Consider the following 20,079-nt stretch of genomic DNA (forward strand, 5'->3'; position numbering starts at 1 on the left):
TAAAGACCTCCAAAGAAGGAGACTCCACCACACTCCTTGGCAGCAAATTCCACTGTCAAACAGCTCTTACTGTCAGGAAGTTCTTCCTAATGTTTAGGTGGAATCTTCTTTCTTGTAGTTTGGATCCATTGCTCCGTGTCCGCTTCTCTGGAGCAGCAGAAAACAACCTTTCTCCCTCCTCTATGTGACATCCTTTTATATATTTGAACATGGCTATCATATCACCCCTTAACCTCCTCTTCTCCAGGCTAAACATGCCCAGCTCCCTTAGCCGTTCCTCAGACCCAGATCCTTAGCCGTAACTTAGACCCAGGGACTGAATGTGGTCCCCTCGGCCCCCTCTATCTGGCCCTTGGAAGTCTCACCAGATCACGCACCTCACTGGGCTTGAGTGTCTTTGCTTCGCCAGGATGTGCCCTTAAAATGTCTGCAGCGACCTGGAAAACGCTTTAGCAGGTGCCAGGTGAACATGAAAATGGCACAAAGTGAAAGCAAAGAGTCCCGTCATTTCACAGTGTCCGCCCCCCCCCCCAATTTTTAATCTGCAAAGCACGGGTTGATCACCCAAAGACATAAAGAGCCACCATCATTTTGGAATTAAAACTGATATAGCATGGGAGTCACTTGAAGCGCAAGTTTTTTGCCTCCCTCTCATAACGGGTATGTGGCTTTTAACTTGTTTGCAAATGATCTAGAGTTAGGGGTTAGTAGGAAGGTTGCCAAGTTTGCTGACGGTATTAATTATAGACACAGACAATAAATAATGGGTACAGACAGTGTTGGCAGCTGGCCTGCTATCAGGGCAATCGGTATTTTAACGCTGGTTCTAAATAGGTTTTCTTTCAAGTATTGTCTTTAGCTAATTAGTTTTCTTTACATTGTATTTTAAATTTGAGGTTTTGAAAATAGCGTAAGCTGCCTTGAATCCCAGCTTGGGAGAAAGGCGTGATATAAATAGAATCACAGCATCGTAGAATTGGAAGGGACCACTAGGGTCATCTAGTCCAACCCCCTGCAATGCAGGATTTTTTGCTCAATGTGGGGTTCAAATCCACAACCCTGGGATTAAAGAGTCTCATTCTCTGACGAGTGCAGGTCTACCACTGGCTTGGAGATTTAGGACCATCTCTAGATGACATCCCTCTAAAGGAAGAATTATGGTCCTGGGCTGTACTAACAGATGAATAATGAGAGTGGCTTCTGCAAGACCTTATGGTTTCAAAGAGATGGCTAGAATAGTAAAGGTAAAGGACCCCTGGACAGTTAAGTCCAGTCAAAGGCGACTATTGGGTTGCGGTGCTCATCTCGCTTTTAGGCCAAGGGAGCTAACGTTTGTCCACAGACAGCTTTCCGGGTCATGTGGCCAGCAGGACTAAACCGCTTCTGGTGCAACGGGACACCGTGACGGAAACCAGAGCGCACGGAAACGCTGTTTACCTTCCCGCCAGAGCAGTGCCTATTTATCTAATTGCACTAGTGTGCTTTTGAACGGCTAGGTTGGCAGGAGCAGGGACAGAGCAACAGGAGCTCACCCCTTCGCGGGGATTCGAACTGCCAACCTTCTGATCGGCAAGCCGAAGAGGCTCAGTGGTTTAGACCACAGTGCCACCCGCATCCCCAGAACAACCTCTACTCCGTTATCTCAAGGGCTCATTGCCCTTTCTATGCTGGAACGCAAGGCTTATAGTCCTAGAACTGTGTAGTTGGAGAGCCATCTTGCAATGCAGAAATGACAGTTAAAGAATCCCTGATAGACAGCCATCAAATCCCAGCTTGAATCCTCTATTGAAGCTTTTAGTCATCAATCTAGATTAGATACCTATTTGGATGTGTGGGCTGCCTATATAAAATACAAAAAATAAATAAATAGAAAATAACCTCTCGGTTTTCAGTGTGGGTACATTCCCTGTTCTACCTGGATATGCCCAGAATTGAACCTGTGACCTTCTGCATACAAGGCAGGGGCTGTAGCGCTGAGCCATAGCACTTTCTTTAAAAGGGCCTTTTGTTCCCCTTTTGATACCAAATCAAGGACTAGACTTTTTTCAGAGAGTTCTTTGGGTTTTTGAAAGCATCTTATATACAAACACACGTGTGATTTCTATTTCTTTCTCCTGCTTCTTTCATTCCACTTCCTACAGAAGATCCCAGAACGATTCAACGATTTTAAAGAAATTAACAGCAAAAAACAGTTACAACGATTTCAGATGCAAAAGAAATGGAAAGGATTTTAGATAAGAAACCATTAAAAATAAGTTCAGATATAAAAACAGTTTCGAATCCAAGGCAGATCGGAAGCAGATTAAAGAAACACCAACACCTTCCCCTAAAACGTTTACTTACCTCTTGCCTTTTCTGTCATTAAGGCGGCTAACATCAAAAATCAGTAGAAACGACACATTTATGCAACAGGTCAAAAGGACAGTAAAATTAATCTGAGTGCCGCATGCAGTCCATGGTCAAAGGATCAGAGGTCAGCAATCAAATCTCAGGCTCAGCTAAGAAGTCTGCTGAAGTTACGAAACGAGAAAAGGTTTGCTGCTTGCCAAGAGGCAAACAGTTATGTGTCCAGGCATAAGATCTGCACATTGCTGCATTGAGTATATATCTTTCTATATAAATAAAAATGCAAGGCTGTCATCACGCAGCTCCATTGGAGGATTCTGCATTTGCATGAAGGCAGGGGAGGGAAGGGGAGCAAAAGAGAAGGCAGGTTTTAGAATGGATGGCAGTCTTAAACAACATCAGATGCATTAATAAAGCAGGTATCTGAGGAGCTCTGAGGATATGGTAGGGCCAGAAGGAGCTGTGAAGGAATGGGAGTTTGGGTGAGTTGTAAAGGGAGTGAGGGGTAAGATGGCAAGGCAAGGATAGGGGTTTGGTGTGGGTAATGGGTAGATGGTATTGGTAAGCAATCTGAGCAGGGGCAACAGCCCCTGGTGTATATTATATAACTGATGATGATGATGATAAAATGTGGTTTTCCTGGACCAAAAGGTTGCTCTCTTTCTTCTCTCGCTCTCGTAAAACTGCTGCAGGTTTCCTAATAGCCCTCCCTCCTCTCTCTCTCCACGCATGAAGAATCCATGAGGACTTTACCTTTTGCACAGCTCCCCTGCAGTTTTTATTTAGTGTCATGGCCACAGGTCACTTTGCAAGGTAGCCTGGGGATTTGTAGTGTAGCGGTGCTTCTTATTGCTTGAGTAATACTATCAGAACAAGCGTTCCCACCTCGCCGCAAGCACGTTAAAAACCCCCTCTGACTTGTCTGCCAGCTTGAGCTAATGTTAAGCATAAATTTCTCCTCCTTAACCAAAGCCGAGAATAGAAAACAAGCCGGTTTGAAAACGAACCCTTTGAGAAGCTGAGCATCCTGGGCTCAAGCGAGGCGTCCTTATTTCAACTGCAAAGATGAAGCGGTGGGTTGGGGACGCGCCAGAGGTCGGCAACAGGATCAGGCCAATTTGCTCATCTAGTCCAGCATCCCGTTCCCAGATTCCCTGGTGGGAAACCCGCAAGCAGGATCTGAGCACAAGATCACCTCCTGCGGTTTCTAGCAGCTGGCATTCAGAAACTTTACTGCCACTGACCCCCGGAGTCACAGCATAGCTGTTGTGGCTACTCGCAAATTCCCGATTTCTCCCAATTGAAGTGCAGAGTGTTTGAGGACCGGGACATTTGCAGGAAAACCAAAATGCGTGTTTGCAAAGCTATGGTACTACCAACCTTACTGTATGCTTGTGAAACGTGGACCACTTATAAACACCATCTCCAACTCCTCAAAAGATTCCATCAACGGTGTCTCTGAACGATTTTACACATCACTTAGGAAGACAGGCAGACTAATGCCAGTGTACTGGAAGAAGCAAAGATCACCAGTGTTGAAGCAATGATTCTTCCACATGAACTTCATTGGACTGGTCATGTTGTGTGGATGCCTGGTTATCGTCTTCCAAAGCAACTACAGTGGTACCTCAGGTCAAGTACTTAATTCGTTCCGGAGGTCCGTTCTTAACCTGAAACTGTTTTTAACCTGAAGCACCACTTTAGCTAATGGGGCCTCCCGCTGCCACTGTGCTGCCGCCGTACGATTTCTGTTCTCATCCTGAAGCAAAGTTCTTAACCCGAAGTACTATTTCCGGGTTAGCGTATGTAACCCGAGTTACCACTTTACTCTATTCCGAACTTTAAAATGGAAAGTGTAATGTTGGTGGTCAACAAAAGAGTTTTAAAGACTCTCTCAAGGCAAATCTTTTTTAAAATGTAGTATGAACACCGACAACTGGGAATCACTGGCCTGCGAGTGCTCTAGTTGGAGAACAGCCTCTACCAAAGGTGTCATGGGCTTTGAAGGCACTCGAATTCAGGACATCAATAGCTTTCCTCTTCAAAATCAACCTTACCTTGAGCAGGAATGCCAACCATCCTGGAGTCCAGGGGAGTCTTAGGAGGTTGAATATAGCCCACTGGTTTTATTGTTCATAGGGCTAACCAGGCAGACTATTCCTCTTTTCTCAGGGCTACAACTTTCTGTGTTTACCATGGACAGCTCCTGTTTTCTGGCTTCTCTTCCCTAGAATACCTGGGACCTCTCCCTTCCTTCCCTTTGGCATAGGATATTGATGATTCTACCAATGTCTTGTGCTGGTGGGAGGCACCAGTTGGGGAACCCTCAAGGGAACCCCCGGGGGAGCAGCTGGTGAGCCCCCCCAGGGGAAGAAGGCTAAGAGCCAGGGGATTGGTGGTGGGACGATGATATGTGGTCCAAGGGAGAAGATGGGGAGGAGATGTTGGAAGCTGAAGAGGCAACAGGGTTTAGTGAGCAGGAGGAGTCTGTGTCAGAGAGCAGTCCAGAATCAGAGGCAGGAGAAGAGAGGGGCCAGGAGGCAGAGATAAGTAAGGCTGCTGAAGACGCCATGGAGTCTCCCCCTTCTGCTACAACCAGCTGCCCTCCGCCCTTGTCTCTCAGGACCAGAAGAGGTATGAAGAGGAAGGAGCAAAGAGAGACAAGATGAAGGTGCCTCAGGTTGCTGGGGAAGTACCCTGGGAAAGGAGACACAGAGAGCATTGGGAAGGCAAGGACCTTCAGTCCTTGCAACTGCCTCATTGAGGCAAGACCTACTGGGAAGGGTTGCTGTAACCACTAGGCATGAGCTGTGTTGTTTCTTTGAATGAAGAATTAACTTCACAGACACTGGGTGTTTTGTTCCTGACTACCAATCACTCTACGCCGGCAGGACTAAGCTGTGCATGGGGTTGGCTGCAGACATTCTTTCTCTGCTGCTGCCCCTTCCACTGACTTGCACCAGGCGCCATGGCCACGCTTCCAAAGCAGGTTGGCGGTGGCGCTTTTGAGTAGGCACTAAGCATGCAAAGCTCCCTGTGATCACATTGCACCCGGCATTTAAAGCACATTGGTGCCACTTTAACGGACATGGAATCCTGGGAACTGTAGTTTAGCCTTCACAGCGCTACAATTCCCAGCCCACTTAACAAACGATTTACTTTATAACATTTATATACCATTTGATTGTAAAAAAAAAAAAAGAACCCTCAAAGCAGTTTACAAAAACGATAAAACAAACTAAAAAACAGTTAAGAACAAAAAATAATCAAAACAAGTGACAAAAAATAATTTAAACCAGTGACAAGATAGAAACCAGATTAAAACACACGGCCCTATATTCTACATGTCTGGAGAGGCTTGCCTACACAAAAATGCTTTTCATTGGCACCAGAAACAATACAGTGAAGGCCTGACATCAATAGTCAGGGAGTTTCAAAGTTCAGATGTGGCCACACTAAAACATTATGTGGGACCTGTGACACTGACAGGTCTGCAGAATTCTTTGCGGGGAAGCCATGGGCTTTCAATATGTGGTTAGATGTCAGATATCTCAAGGGCTGTTACATGGAAGAGGGAACAAGCTTGTTTTCTCCTGCTCTGGATGGTAGGATTCGAACCAATGACTTCAAGTTGCCAGAAAGGAGATTCTTACTAAACACCAGGAAGAAGAAGAAGAGTTTGGATTTGATATCCCGCCTTTCACTCCCCTTCAGGAGTCTCAAAGTGGCTAACAATCTCCTTTCGCTTCCTCCCCCACAACAAACGCTCTGTGAGGTGAGTGGGGCTGAGAGAAGTGTGACTGGCCCAAGGTCACCCAGCAGCTGCATGTGGAGGAGCGGAGATGCGAACCCGGTTCACCAGATTACGAGTCTATCGCTCTTAACCACTACACCACACTGGCTCTTAAGGAAGAACTTTCTGACTTTGGACTCAGCTACATTAGTAATTGGGAGAAAAGCAATGACAAACCTAGACAGCATCTTAAAAAGCAGAGACATCACCTTGCCAACAAAGGTCCGTATTGTTAAAGCTATGGTTTTCCCAGTAGTGATGTATGGAAGTGAGAGCTGGACCATGAAGAAGGCTGATCGCCGAAGAATTGATGCTTTTGAATTATGGTGCTGGAGGAGACTCTGGAGAGTCCCATGGACTGCAAGAAGATCCAACCTCTCCATTCTGAAGGAAATCAGCCCTGAGTGCTCACTGGAAGGGCAGATCGTGAAGCTGAGGCTCCAATACTTTGGCCACCTCATGAGAAGAGAAGACTCCCTGGAGAAGACCCTGTTGTTGGGAAAGATGGAGGGCACAAGGAGAAGGGGACGGGAGAGGACGAGATGGTGGGACAGTGTTCTCCAAGCTACGAACATGAGGGATGCAGTGGAAGACAGAAGTGCCTGGTGTGCTCTGGTCCATGGGGTCACGAAGAGTCGGACACGACTAAACGACTAAACAACAACAACAACACATTAGTAAAGAAAAAGTGTTTTATACGCGTTATAACACTGTGACACCTGATGGCGCTGTGGAGTTCCATCTTTTGCCAACGTAGTTTCCCAATTCAAGCTTTTTCTGAAACGCTTCTTTGATGTGTCTAGACCCAGTCAGGAAGAGCTGTCTGCCAGTGGAACAATCTTCTTTGGGATCTGGTGGGCTCTCCTTCCTTGGAGGCTTTTAAGCAGAGGTTGGGCAGCCATCTCTCATCTATGATCTAGTTGAGATTCCTGCATTGCAGGGGGTTGGGCTAGATGACCTTTGGGGTGTCCCGTCTGGCTCTACAGTTCTATGATTCCATGCTATATCTATGGGTGGGTACAGAGTCTCCTGCAGCAGCATTTTTATCGGATATTTGGTGCCCATATGCTTCCAGGGGGTGGGTGTGTAGATCAGAACGTTGCTCTTTAAGCTCTTCTTCCAAAGAGGTAAAAAGAACATAAATAATTACTTCAGCTCTGGAGAGTTCTCCAAGAACCGCAGCTTTCATTAAAAGGGAAGATTTCTCTCCCCCCCCCCCCAGCCCTGGCCTGCTAAATCCCAAATGTTATGTTAATTCAAAACCTAAAGCATAGATTTTAATTGCAGGCAAGTCAAGCAATGTTCTTCCCAGAACAGCTTTTAACTCTGTGCCTGGGTACAGATCTCCTCCTCCCTCCCCACCCTGCTACCCATAATTACACATTGTAGCTGTGCTGGTTTTAAAATGTTCCCATGTTTGCATGTTAGGACGCTTAAAGGGTGTGTGTGTGTGATGGCCTGGGATTCGGACTCAGAGGCTGAACCTGAGGAATCCCAGCCTGCACAGGAGTCCCCGCCTCCAGAACCAGCTGAACCGGGGCTGGGGCCTGAGCCTGAAGGGTCCTCACCTGTGCTGGGTCCTCAGGTGCAGGCATCAGCTGAGTCTGCTCTGGCTCCTGAGGTGATGGAGGACCCATTGTCTGCAGGTGCTCCACTCTCAGCCCCGTCAGAGGAAGCTGAGGTTGCCTCTGGGTCCGGTGACCCTCCAGCCTCTCCTGAGCTGCAGAGGCTCAGGGCAGAGAGGCGGAGGGAACTATGTTCCCACAGGAGGAGTGCTCGCCTCCAGGCCAGGAGAGGCGAGTCACCTGTGAACCGGGGCTGCCCTATGCCTCTGGGCAGATAAAAGCCAGCCAGCCCCAGTCCCAGGTTGTGGGAGCAACATTGTTGGTAGCCTGTTCCTGCCTGCACCCTGTCCTGCTCTTCTGCCAGAGTTCCTGACCTCACCCGACTCCCCGCCTTGGACCCAGCTACAGCTTTGACGGACAGCCTCCATACCGCACCATTGACCTTGGACTGGACTCGGACCTCGCCTCTTGGTAGCCCCCAGGACCAGCACAGGGGGGCATGTTTTGGTTTGAAGCAAGCTGGAGTTAAGTGATGCTCAGCGCTAGTGGAATTGGCACGTCGTTCACGAATCTGCTATCAGGAGCGTCTGGCGCAGGTCTGCGATAACTCAAAAGGTGTGCATGAAGTTAACTCTGTATTCAAAGAAAGTAACATCTCGGGCCTAGTGAGCAAAGCAACTAGGACTGAAAGTTCCTGCCTTCCCACCGCTCTCTAAGGCTCCTCCCTTAGCAATCTGAGGTGGTCTCTCTCTCTTTGCTCCTCCTTCTTCATACCTCTTCTGGTCCTGGGAGATCAGGGGGCAAGGGAGCTGGTTGCAGCAGGAGCCGGAGACTCCCTGGATTATTCGCTAGCCTGACTTATGGTTGCCTCTTGGCTCTCCCCTCTCCATCCTTCATCCTCCACTACCCAGGACAGGATGGGGTTGTGCAGAGTTGTTAAGACAGCAGAGAGCATTGTTGGCTGCCCACTCTCCACCTTAGAGCAGATTTATGCCACAAGGTGCCATAGGAAGGCACTGGACATAGTAAAAGATCCATCGCATCCTGGTCACTGTCTCTTCGAGCTTCTGCCGTCGGGACGGAGATACAGGACGATGAAGACAAGAACGAGCCGTCTTAAGAACAGCTTCTTCTCCAGAGTGATCTCGGGCCCTGAATGGAAAGCCTGGACTTTGAAAGTCATCTAATCTTCCTTGCTGTATTATACTGTACTGTTTTATTTAGTGTTTTTATAGTTGTTTTGATTTTGTGTGGAGTGCCCTACCTGGCTGGGTGGATGGAGCAGACAAGTAATTTCGTTGTCCCCGAGAGGGGGCAATGACAATAAAGATATTATTATTATTATTATTATTATTATTATTATTATTATTATTATTCTGCCTCTGAGTCTAGACTGCTCTCTGCCACAGACTCTTCCTGCTCACTAAACCCTGTTGCCTCTTTAGCTTCCAACACCCCCTCTAAATTTGGGTGCTGGCAAGGGACTCCCAAACCTTTGGGGGCCACTGTCCCCTCGGTTCCATAAACTTGCCCCCTTACCCTACCCTATAAAAAGCACCATTCAGAACAGCGGTTTGCACGACCCACCAAGAAAGAAAGCAACGCAATGAGATTCAAAACAATAAATTGCATACTTATTCAAGGTCCAGTTAGAGCTATTTAGTTTAGTTAATTCAACAAAGCTGATGACTTTGATCCAGCCATGCCAGCTTTTCAAAGTTGGATGGTCATTTGCACCTCCAGCTTCCCCTTAGAACCGTTGCCTCCCAGGTCCAACACTGTGACCACTACACCATACTGTCCTGCTTGCAAGCTTCCCGTAGCACCGGGATGGGGAAACCTGTTGCTCTCCAATTGGACTCCAACTCCCATCATCTCTGACTATTGGGCATGTTGGCTGCGGTTGATGGGAATTGGAGTCCAATTGGAGGGCAACAGGTTTCCGCAGCCCCAAATTATCAGTCCTTTGAATTGTTGGAGAAGGGGTTTTTCAATATGTATATATTCCACGCACACGTGTATTTTTCTCTCTGCTTGTGTTTGTGTGCCATTTGCTACTTCACGTCCTAAAACGTTTTGGACTAACGGTGGCATCAAATTGCATTAAGTTGCTACTCTGAAATATATGTGTGTGTGTGTGTGTGTGTGTGTGTGTGTGTGTGTGTTTAAGAGGTTGAGTGTTAAAAGCATTACCCTGGGGAGAGTGTCACTGTCTTGAAGTAATTCCTGCTGAGGCCACTGACAGCTCTCTGAAATTCAGGTGCTGAAATTCAGGAATTGTAAAAAAACCAATTTTTCAAAGCGCTGCTACAACTCAGACAGACCCCCTCCCTTTGCTGTTGGATGGAGAGAATCATTCCATGCCTGATCCGCCCCCCAAACCCTAAATAATTCCCCCCCTTATGACCTGGATAGGAATAATTTAGCAGTCTGTCTGTCCTGTCTGTCTGTCTGTCTGTGTCTCAGGTGATGCTTCCTACCTCACTCTGAGCCCTAAAGCCTTGTCAACTGTGGAGATTGTGGTCTTCCATCAGGACCTTCTCTTTATGGAAATTTATTCCAGTATAAAATATGCACACGCCAGAGAATTCTTCACAAAACTGTTTTTTTTCCTCCCCTTAGTTTGCTGCCAGCTTATTACCACCGTGGGCGATGAAGGCAGCCCCGAGGTGTCGGATTTTTAACCTTGCCGGTAGATTAAAAAACAACGTTGCATTTGAACAGGAGAAAGTTTGTGGTTCTTCCCCCCGCCCCCATAAACTCCCCCCGATAAAGTAGTTCTGGTGTCTTGGGTTTCCTTTCTGAGGTGAGGGGTGGATTGTATGCTTTGCATTGCAGGTTTAATGTGCAGTTTTAAATGTCTGAGTGATGGAAGGAAGGGTGAATCTCTGGAATGCAGCCAGGCATTGAGAAGAAAAATGGAAAAGTTGTAGAAGCTGTATTGTTTGTGGCAGCCTGATGCCTCAGGCACCGACTGGCTGAGCTGAGCATCCCAGCAATAAAGCGGGTAGAGAATGTTGGCAGTTCGGCTTATTTGAGGGAAGGGGAAATTGTCAGTTTGGCTGGGATGAAAATCTCACAGGGGCCACAAGAGGACTGTGGCGATCACACAGGGCCCCCGGACGTTTGGCGGTCTATTGATCCCTGCGCCACCACTGTGATTGCTTTCCCACTGCCACCAACCCGTTTCCCTCGGGTACACACAGAGTCCAGACAGTTGTTAACATTAAATCAAATAAGCAAGTTTATTTTCTAAGCCTTAACAAGTTTATGGTTTCAGATAATTTTTCTTGTTAGTTTCTTAATCTTAGTTTCTATACCGGCTTATCCTTTCCTGAACTGCTAACTGATCACCCCAACTGTCTATTTGACTCCTATCAGTTTCTTTCTCTCTCTCACAACACAACTTGACCAACCCTCTTCCTTCTCCAACTCCCAACTGACTTCACAACACTTCCAACTCTAACTCTAAGTCCTCCCCTTGGGTTCCCACTGGCCAATCGCTTCACACTCATTTAACCCTTTCCTTATGACCCACCTGTCGGCAGCTCCCTTCGACCGAGCCTTTGTAATCGCCTCCGACAAACAATTAATGACCTCGAGCCTTTGATAAGGCTCCAAGCACATTCTTCACTCAGCAAAGTTCCCAGCAGGGAAGGATGAGATCATATGAGCTACATGTTTAAAGAGTTTTATTTCTAAACTACGCAGAACAGAAAAGACATCCTGTCTCTATGAAAGCAGAGAGCAACTGAAACAAAGGAACAAAGGAAACAGGAAACCACTAACGTCACATCCCGTCTCCTTTCCCGTGAGACTCCAATAGTATGGAATCCCAGGAATGTAAACAGAGTCCTTTGACTCCACGCAGCTGTTCAGTGAGAAACAGAGACTAACACCACCTAGGAGGCAAACGCCACAAGGACCTTCATGGGGGCAGCCTCGCCTAGGTCAGTGCCGAGACATCTGATGGGGAGGTCTCATCCAATTCCAGGCGTAGCAACTGGGAGGTTTGGGTACCGGGGGTTGGGTTAAGAAAATGCATCCACAACAACTCCACCACAGTGAGATTGAGACCCAGGAAAGCCAAGCCAGGCCTTATCCATATAGCAGTTGTGGAGAACCTTTTTTCACTTGAGGGCCATAATTCCCTTCTGGGCAGGCTTTTGCGGGGCACATGTCAGTGGTGGGCGTGGCCAGAGGCAAAAGTGGGCGGAGCATCTGCCCTGAATCTTACATGTGTGCAGTTGGCTGCATTCTACACACACTTCCACATCAGGCAAGCGAGAGGCATATCTCAAGGACGCTGCATATGGGACAGAGGCATATTCCTGCACTGCAGGGGGGTTGGACTAGATGATCCTCAGGATCCCTCCCAACTCTACATTTCTTTTATTTTCTTTTTTATAATTAAATAAATTTTATTAGTATCTCCCACACAACAACAGCAGAACGAAAAATATTGAAAAATAACAATACACAACGCACAAAAACCAACATTCGAAAACTAAAAAAGCAACAACTAAAACAAAACAAAACAAATCCATATCTTATAAGTTAATAATATAAACACTAAAACAACAACAACAAAACATTGACTTCCACCAATCCCACAGCACCTCCTTTATCTCTCATTGTGTCTTCCTGTTTTCCTTATCATCTCTATCCTAACATCTAGATATAAATCCTTCCTTCTTATCCTTTCACTTCACAACTCTACATTTCTATGTTCCTGTGATTCTATGATTTGCTCCCCGGGCCTCAGGCTCTTCGTTCCTTCGAAATGGGCTTGCTCTGAGCCGTTTCTTTGCCCAACTGGAATGCTGTGGAATTTCAGGCTTTTAAAAATACCCCACAGGCTTCTTCTTCTTTGGCACTCACTTGTAGCCGAGTCAGATTGTCTTCCATAAACACGGTCTTAACAGTGAGTCCGTACGTGACTGTGGAGGCCAATTCTGGATCCACACGTCCTTCCACAGTGGGGATATTGGTTTCCAGACGGGAGTTGATCACGGTGTGGATTTGCCAAGCGTGCCTTCCTCTTAGCACGTTTCTCCCTTGTGTCCTGAGTTTGAGTGTCTTCAAGCCCATGACACCTTTGGTAAAGGCTGTTCTCCAACTGGAGCACTCGCAGGCCAGTGTTTCCCAGTTGTCGGTGTTTATACTACATTTTTTTAGATATGCCTTGAGAGAGTCTTTGAACCTCTTTTGTTGACTGCCAGCATTATGCTTTCCATTTTAAAGTTTGGAATAGAGTAGTTTCTTTGGAAGACGATCATCAGGCATCTGCACAACATGACCAGTCCAACGAAGTTGATGTGGAAGAATCATTGCTTTGACATTGGTGATCTTTGCTTCTTCCAGTACACTGGCATTAGTTCACCTGCCTTCTCAGGTGCCGTGTAAAAATTTTTAGAGACACCATTGATGGAATCTTCTGAGGAGTTGGAGTTTATAAGTGGTCCACGTTTCACAAGCATACAGTAAGGTTGGTAGTACCATAGCTTTGCAAACACACATTTTGGTTTCCTGCGAATGTCCCAGTCCTCAAACACTCTGCACTTCAGTCAGGAGAATGCTGCACTCATAGATCCTAGATGATGCTGGATTTCAGCATCAGTGTCTGCCCTTGTGGAAAGATAAGTGCTCAAGGACTTGTTTTCATTTCCCTCCTGCAAAAGGCCATTTTTCAGGGACACCCCGCCTCAAATTCTCCCGTTCCTCCCTTACAAACAAAGTTCTTCATGTTGCTGGTAAGATCATCTTCTCACGAGTTGCGCTTCCACGAGCAAGCCCTTCCTCGCTTTGTAAAATGTGCCTCCCTCTGATCTTGCAGCCTTATTCCTTGGCACTGCTCCAGAAGAAGTTAGAAGGTCTAAAATCCATTTGCTTTCCCTGAAAATAGCTGCCTATCGATTGACCGGCGTCCAGTGCTACAGGAGGGTGCTAAAATGCTTCCCCTTCTACAAACAGGAGGCTGGGAAGCTGTGTCCCAAAGCAGCTTGGCTTTCAAATGAGAAGGCATTTTAACAAATCTCTGCAAGTAGCTTCCAAGTTTTGGGCTGGGCGTTTTGTTGTTTTGTTTTTATATGTGGGACTTGGGATGCCCCTAATGGGATGCAATCTCTGGGTTCCCCCTCCTTGCCACTGTTGCTGGTGCCCGTTGGTTTATCACCATAGAATCATAGAATTATAGAACTAGAAGAGACACCCCCTCCAAGGCTCACCAGCCCCCTGCAATGCAGGAATCTCATTCATTCATTTCATTTCTACATTGCTTTATATTTTAAAGAAAATGTCTAAAAGTGACTTGCAACACATTAAGATATCCAATAAAGCAGAAGAAAGTAAAAAAACACACACCCCAAAGTATACATTGAGAGCGACATAATTAACAGGAAAGCAAAGTATTATCTCTTAAGAAACGCGGGTGGCGCTGTGGGTAAAACCTCAGTGCCTAGGACTTGCTGATCGCATGGTCGGTGGTTCGAATCCCTGCGGCGGGGTGAGCTCCCGTCTTTCGGTCCCAGCTCCTACCCACCTAGCAGTTCGAAAGCACCCCTAAGTGCAAGTAGATAAATAGGTACCGCTTTATAGCGGGAAGGTAAACGGCGTTTCCGTGTGCTGCGCTGGTGCTGGCTCGCCAGAGCAGCTTTGTCACGCTGGCCACGTGACCCGGAAGTGTCTCCGGACAGCGCTGGCCCCCGGCCTCTTAAGTGAGATGGGCGCACAACCCTAGAGTCAGACACGACTGGCCCGTACAGGCAGGGGTACCTTTACCTTTACCTTAAAGTATTATCTTAAAGATTTCAAAATAAAACATTACAAAGAAGCCCAACGACAGAGTGCAAATCTGACACAGCAAAGCTAACCCCCCAAAATTATCTTAAACATTTCACAAGAAAACAGTACTAAAGGGAGACAACAAATAGAAAGTGCACATTTAAAACAGCATAACTGACAAGGGATCAAGTTTTATCATAAGCAAAGAATGTATCTGCTGCTGTGGCTGCCAATCCTACCAGTGGCTGTGGAAGCTCAGGCTCCCATGACGCGGGTTTGGACCAAGAGGCAGTCAAGATGGTCTCCAGCCTCTCCTCCAGCCTCTGCTTTTGTAGCTGGAGTCAGTCCAGGCCCTGCCCTCCCAGGCCAGGTGGGGAAAGGCCTGCAAGCCAGGGAGGAGGTCTTCCAGGACTCACAGCCAAGGTGGTTTGTCCACCCTCTGAAGGCCTGATCCGAGAGAGAGCAGGTGAACAGGTAGCGAAAGCAAGAAGGAAGCCATGTCGGCCCCCACCCCCTGTAACAATTTGGTCTCCCTGGCCTGGAATGGAGAATTTGGGGGTGCATTTCCATGCAACACCCAATATGATGGCACTGTAGAAGGTTGAACTAGATGACCCCCTGGGTCTCTTCCAACTCTGCAATTCTGTGATTTTATAGTCTGTCTTTCTGGGGAGGCTTCGTTGAGCTCTGGCGTGGTGTAGCGCAGCGATGGAGAACCTCAGCCTCAAGAGGGGCAAATGTGCCCCCCCAGACCTCTCCATCTGCCTGCTCAGGCCTCTTCCCTTCTTTTCACTCCCCTCCAATGCCATGCGCACTTGGGACCTTCTATTTGTGTGGGGTCGGTTTGCACGCACCCCTTTCTTCCTGCAGAGGAGCTTAACAGCACTCCAGCCATTGCAGAACTTGCTTTTGTCTCGAGCTGCAAACTGCCGTCACATCAGCAGTCCGGTCACAAGCGCACCTGCCTGACTTCATTCCTCAGGCAGGCTCTGCTGCCCGTCTGCCTTCTTAGCTGGAGGCGATGCGCGCTCAGGAAGGCAGGCGAGACGTGCGGAAGGAGCATCAAATGCTGCCAGCTAGCGGTGCTCGCTTTCCTCTCTTTTGAAATCCGAGGCAAGGCCAGGTTATCAACCCAGGCAGCTGTCTTGCAAGAATATCGGCACCTGCGAGAGGGCTGGAGATTCTCTTTTGCTCTGCCGGTTGCAAAATGTTTTTTCTGTCCTCTGGCCTGGTTCTGGGTGTGGGTTCTCAGCCCTAGAATTGCCTCTGAAGCCACAGAGGCAGAGGAACAGCCTTCTCTTCACTCACAGAGGGAACCAGATCTTGCCCAAAATACCTCTGGCAGTAGAGTCTGGCTGGGTGAGAAAATGGGACGGAGACAAGGATGGAGCCAACTTTTCTGCAGCCTCTTCTTCAGCTTAGTGGTAGAGCATCTCCTTTGCATGCAAAAGTTCCCTGGCATCTCATAGAATCGTAGAGTCGTAAGGGATCCCCAGGGGTCATCTAGTCCAACCCCCTGCAATGCAGGAATCTCAGCTCAAGTATCCACGGCTGATAGCCATTCAACCTCTAAGAAAACCTCCAAGAAAGAATCACGAGGAATCTGCTCCACTTTCGAACCACTCTTGCTCAGAAAGAACTCAGAAAGTTCTTCCTGATGTTTAGGCGGAATCTCTTTCCTTGCAACTTGAAGCCAGGGGTTCGAGTTCTACTCTCTGAAGCAGGAGAAAACAAGCATGCTCCTTCCTCCATGTGACAGCCCTTAAGATATTTGAAGATGGCTCTCTTACCTCCTCTCAGTCTCCTCTTTTCCAGGCTAAACATACCCAGCTCCTTCAAGTGCTCCTCATGAGGCGAATAAGAATAAGAATAATTTATTTATACCCCGCCCATCTGGCTGAGTTTCCCCAGCCACTCTGGGGGGCTTCCAATCAAGTGTTAAAAACAGTACAGCATTAAATATTTAAAACTTCCCTTAGTTTTCAGACCTTTGAGCATCTTGGTCGCCCTCCTCTGCACACCTTCCTGCTTGTCAACATCCTTCTTAAAATTGTGGTGCCCAGAACTGGACACAATATTCCAGGTGTGGTCTGACCAAGGCAGAATAGAGTGGTACTCTTACTTCCCTTGATCTGGACACTATACTGTCCAGTATATGAAAATGTAATGCTGGTGGTCAACAAAAGAGGTTTAAAGACTCTCTCAAGGCAAATAAAAAAAAAATGTAGTATAAACACTGACAACTGGGAAACACTGGCCTGCGAGCGCTCCAGTTGGAGAACAGCCTTTACCAAAGGTGTCATGGGCTTTGAAGACACTCGAACTCAGGACGCAAGGGAGAAACGTGCTAAGAGGAAGGCATGCTTGACAAATCCACCCCGTGATCAACTCCTGCCTGGAAACCAATATCCCCACTGTGGAAGGACGTGTGGATCCAGAATTGGCCTCCACAGTCACTTACGGACTCATTGTTAAAACCTTATCTATGGAAGACAGTCTTACTCGGCTAGGAGAGATCGTCAAAGAAGAAGAAGAAGACTGTACTTCTGTCAATGCAGTCTAGAATAGCATTAGCTTTTTTTGCTGCTGCATCACACGGTGGACTCACGTTCAGCTTGTGGTCCACCAAGACCCCTAGATCCTTTTCGCATGTACTACTAGCAGATGTCCCCATCTCTAGGTACAGCTGTGAGTTTTGCTGCCTATCTGTGTAGACAAATCCTCAGGTAGATGAACCACTGCTCTGACTTGGGATAAGGCAGATTCCAATGTCTCTGTGATTCTGCATTCAGCGACTTTCTCAGGAAAGTTTACAGTATTACGTTCTCTGTTCTGGATCACTGCCATTGCCAACTGACATCAGTTTTTTAAAAACCAAAAAAATCTCAGCAATTTGCTTACTCTACATTTCCATTCCTCAAACAGAAATGGGCGCATCACAAATTAAAAAGCCTCTTTTAATCTCATAATTTATTTTTTACTTTAATCTTATTTTTGTGTGGTTTCTCCAAAACTGCTATAGTCTGTACATGTAAATTGAAATGTTTGGATATTCTATTTCCTTTTCTTTCATTTGTTTTTAAGTTATTTACTGACATAACCTGGGGAAAATGATTTTTCTGTGTGAAGTAATGATGCACAACTTCAGCCGCATCTTGGCTGAAGTTTTGGGCTAGGTTAGCAGGGCTTTAGGACCCGGCGGAAGAAGCTGGTGAACACGCTGTTCTTTCCGCCACCATAAAAAGGACCGAAATAGGTTTGCTCATGTTCTTTGGAAGAGGAAATATTGCTCTGCAAAGTGTTAATCACTTGGAGGAGGTTGGACCCAGAATGTTCAGACAGGAAAATTCATTTCTCTGGGACACAGGGCTGTTAATACAGGCTGTTCTCTTAACGAGATGGGCTTCTCCAATTTAATTGAATAAATCCCTGCGACTGAACACCTCTGATTTGTAGCTGCCAAGCTCAAGTGCCATCTGATCAATATTGTGCCCTGTCCGAGAAAATAATCCTCATTTGAGAACTGACCACCATGTCCTCAAGGTGAAAGGCTCATCTTTCAATGGGTACAGAAGATGCCTCATCAACTCTCTCTGAACTTTTCGGAAATCACGCGGGAGATGGAGGGGCAGCGCTGATGATAGGGTGCAGAGACCAGGTGTGGTGAAAGTATGTGTGTGGCCATTTTCATTTCAACCCCACCCCCCGGAGGAAATTAATCACACACATGAAAGGACACTGGTTTGCATAACATTTGCATATGATAATTGAGAGGGGCAGTAGTGATGTATGGAAGTGAGAGCTGGACCATAAAGAAGGCTGATCGCCAAAGAACTGATGCTTTTGAATTATGGTGTTGGAGGAGACTCTGGAGAGTCCCATGGACTGCAAGAAGATCCAGCCTCTCCATTCTGAAGGAAATCAGCCCTGAGTGCTCACTGGAAGGACAGATCGTGAAGCTGAGGCTCCAATACTTTGGCCACCTCATGAGAAGAGAAGACTCCCTGGAAAAGATCCTGATGTTGGGAAACGAGGAGAAGGGGACGACAGAGGACGAGATGGTTGGACAGTGTTCTCGAAGCTACCAAACTGTGGAAGGCAGTGGAAGACAGGAGTGCCTGCTGTGCTTTGGTCCATGGGGTCACAAAGAGTCAGACACGACTAAACAACAACAACAATTGAGAGGGCAAGACGCCTTCAGCTTGTGGGCCAAATGAGGTCCACCTGGAAGTCAGCAGTGCAAAAAGATCTTCCTCTGTAGGCTCAACCTGGGATATACTAAAAAAAAGTTAAATTGGGAAAGAAAGAAAGAAAGAAAACGAAAGAAAGAAAGAAAGAAAGAAAGAAAGAAAGAAAGAAAGAAAGAAAGAAAGAAAGAAAGAAAAGGGTGGGGGTAACTCCAGAGTTGCACCCAAAAATCATGGTTTGGCTCCCAGTACGTTTCCAAGCACAATTCAAAGTGTTGGTGCTGACCTTTAAAGCCCTAAACGGCCTCAAAGGTCCAGTATACCTGACGGAGCATCTCCACCCCATTGTTCAGTCTGAGGTCCAGCGCCGAGGGCCTTCTGGCGGTTCCTTCACTGCGAGAAGCCAAGTTACAGGAAACCAGGCAGAGGGCCTTCTTGGTAGTGGCACCCGCCCTGTGGAATGGCCTCCCACCAGATGTCAAAGAGAACAACAACTACCAGACTTTTAGAAGATATCTGAAGGCAGCCCTGTTTAGGGAAGCTTTAATATTTGATGGACTACTGTATTTTAATATTTTGTTGGAAGCCACCCAGAGTGGCTGGGGAAACCCAGCCAGATGGGTGAGATATGAATAAATTATTATCATTATTATTATTATTATTATTATTATTATTATTATTATTAATTTGGCCAGCTGGTGGCCAGTCACTGGTGTCTATCCCTCCTGCTCTGCTCCCCCCTTGTCTCTTAGAACCAGAAGGGCAGAGGACAGTTTGGGGATGCACAAACGCAGTCTCCAGTTGCTTGGTAGAGGAGGAGACATAGATGGCTTTGGGAAAGTGGGGACCTTTAGTCTTGGCAACTGATTTCACAGACCTACAGGAAATGAGCCGCTGTGCTCATTTGGCCTCACACTCAACCAAGGCTGTGGAGATCCAACTTTGAGCTGTGTGAGCTCCTTGGTGAGGCCAGTCAAGTCTCTGTAACACGGGGGACAACTAACAACACTCCTCTGGATGACTCCAGGGTTTGAGCAGGCATTTAAGGCAGTTACTCAGGTAAAGTCCATATCTCCTACCCAGACCCTGAGATAAGCATCTCAGGCTCTTCTCTTCATGTTCCCTAGTCCAAGGTAGATCCGGACGATGGCTACAAGAGACGGTGTCTTCTCTGTAGTAGCCCCAGTTCCTGCAATGCTTTCCCCAAGGCGACCTTCCTGGTGCCAACCTTGTCACTGTTTCAGCACAAGGTAAATATGTTCTTGTTTTGGGCAGCACCAACGATACATTTTTGGAGTGTCAAATGTGGTCCGTCTCCCCAATGTTTATGTGATTTTATTACTTTGTAAATCACCCTGGGGTTTCTTATCATTCAACGGGAAATGATGCATAAGGTTAATTGTTG

The 20,079-nt window shown here is 47.0% G+C and overlaps 2 protein-coding genes across 3 annotated transcripts in view; one reads left to right on the forward strand and one right to left on the reverse strand.

The window, feature by feature from the left end:
- Positions 1-20,079, reverse strand: part of TBPL2 (TATA-box binding protein like 2) — a 276,663-nt gene that overhangs the window by 199,990 nt on the left and 56,594 nt on the right. The window lies entirely within an intron of this gene.
- The window catches only part of SLC35F4 (solute carrier family 35 member F4), a 130,497-nt gene that overhangs the window by 58,141 nt on the left and 52,277 nt on the right, over positions 1-20,079 (forward strand). The gene's annotated exons all lie outside the window — the stretch shown is intronic.

Source organism: Podarcis melisellensis (assembly GCF_964234715.1).
Source record: "Podarcis melisellensis genome assembly, chromosome: 1".
Taxonomy (NCBI): Eukaryota; Metazoa; Chordata; class Lepidosauria; order Squamata; family Lacertidae; genus Podarcis; species Podarcis melisellensis.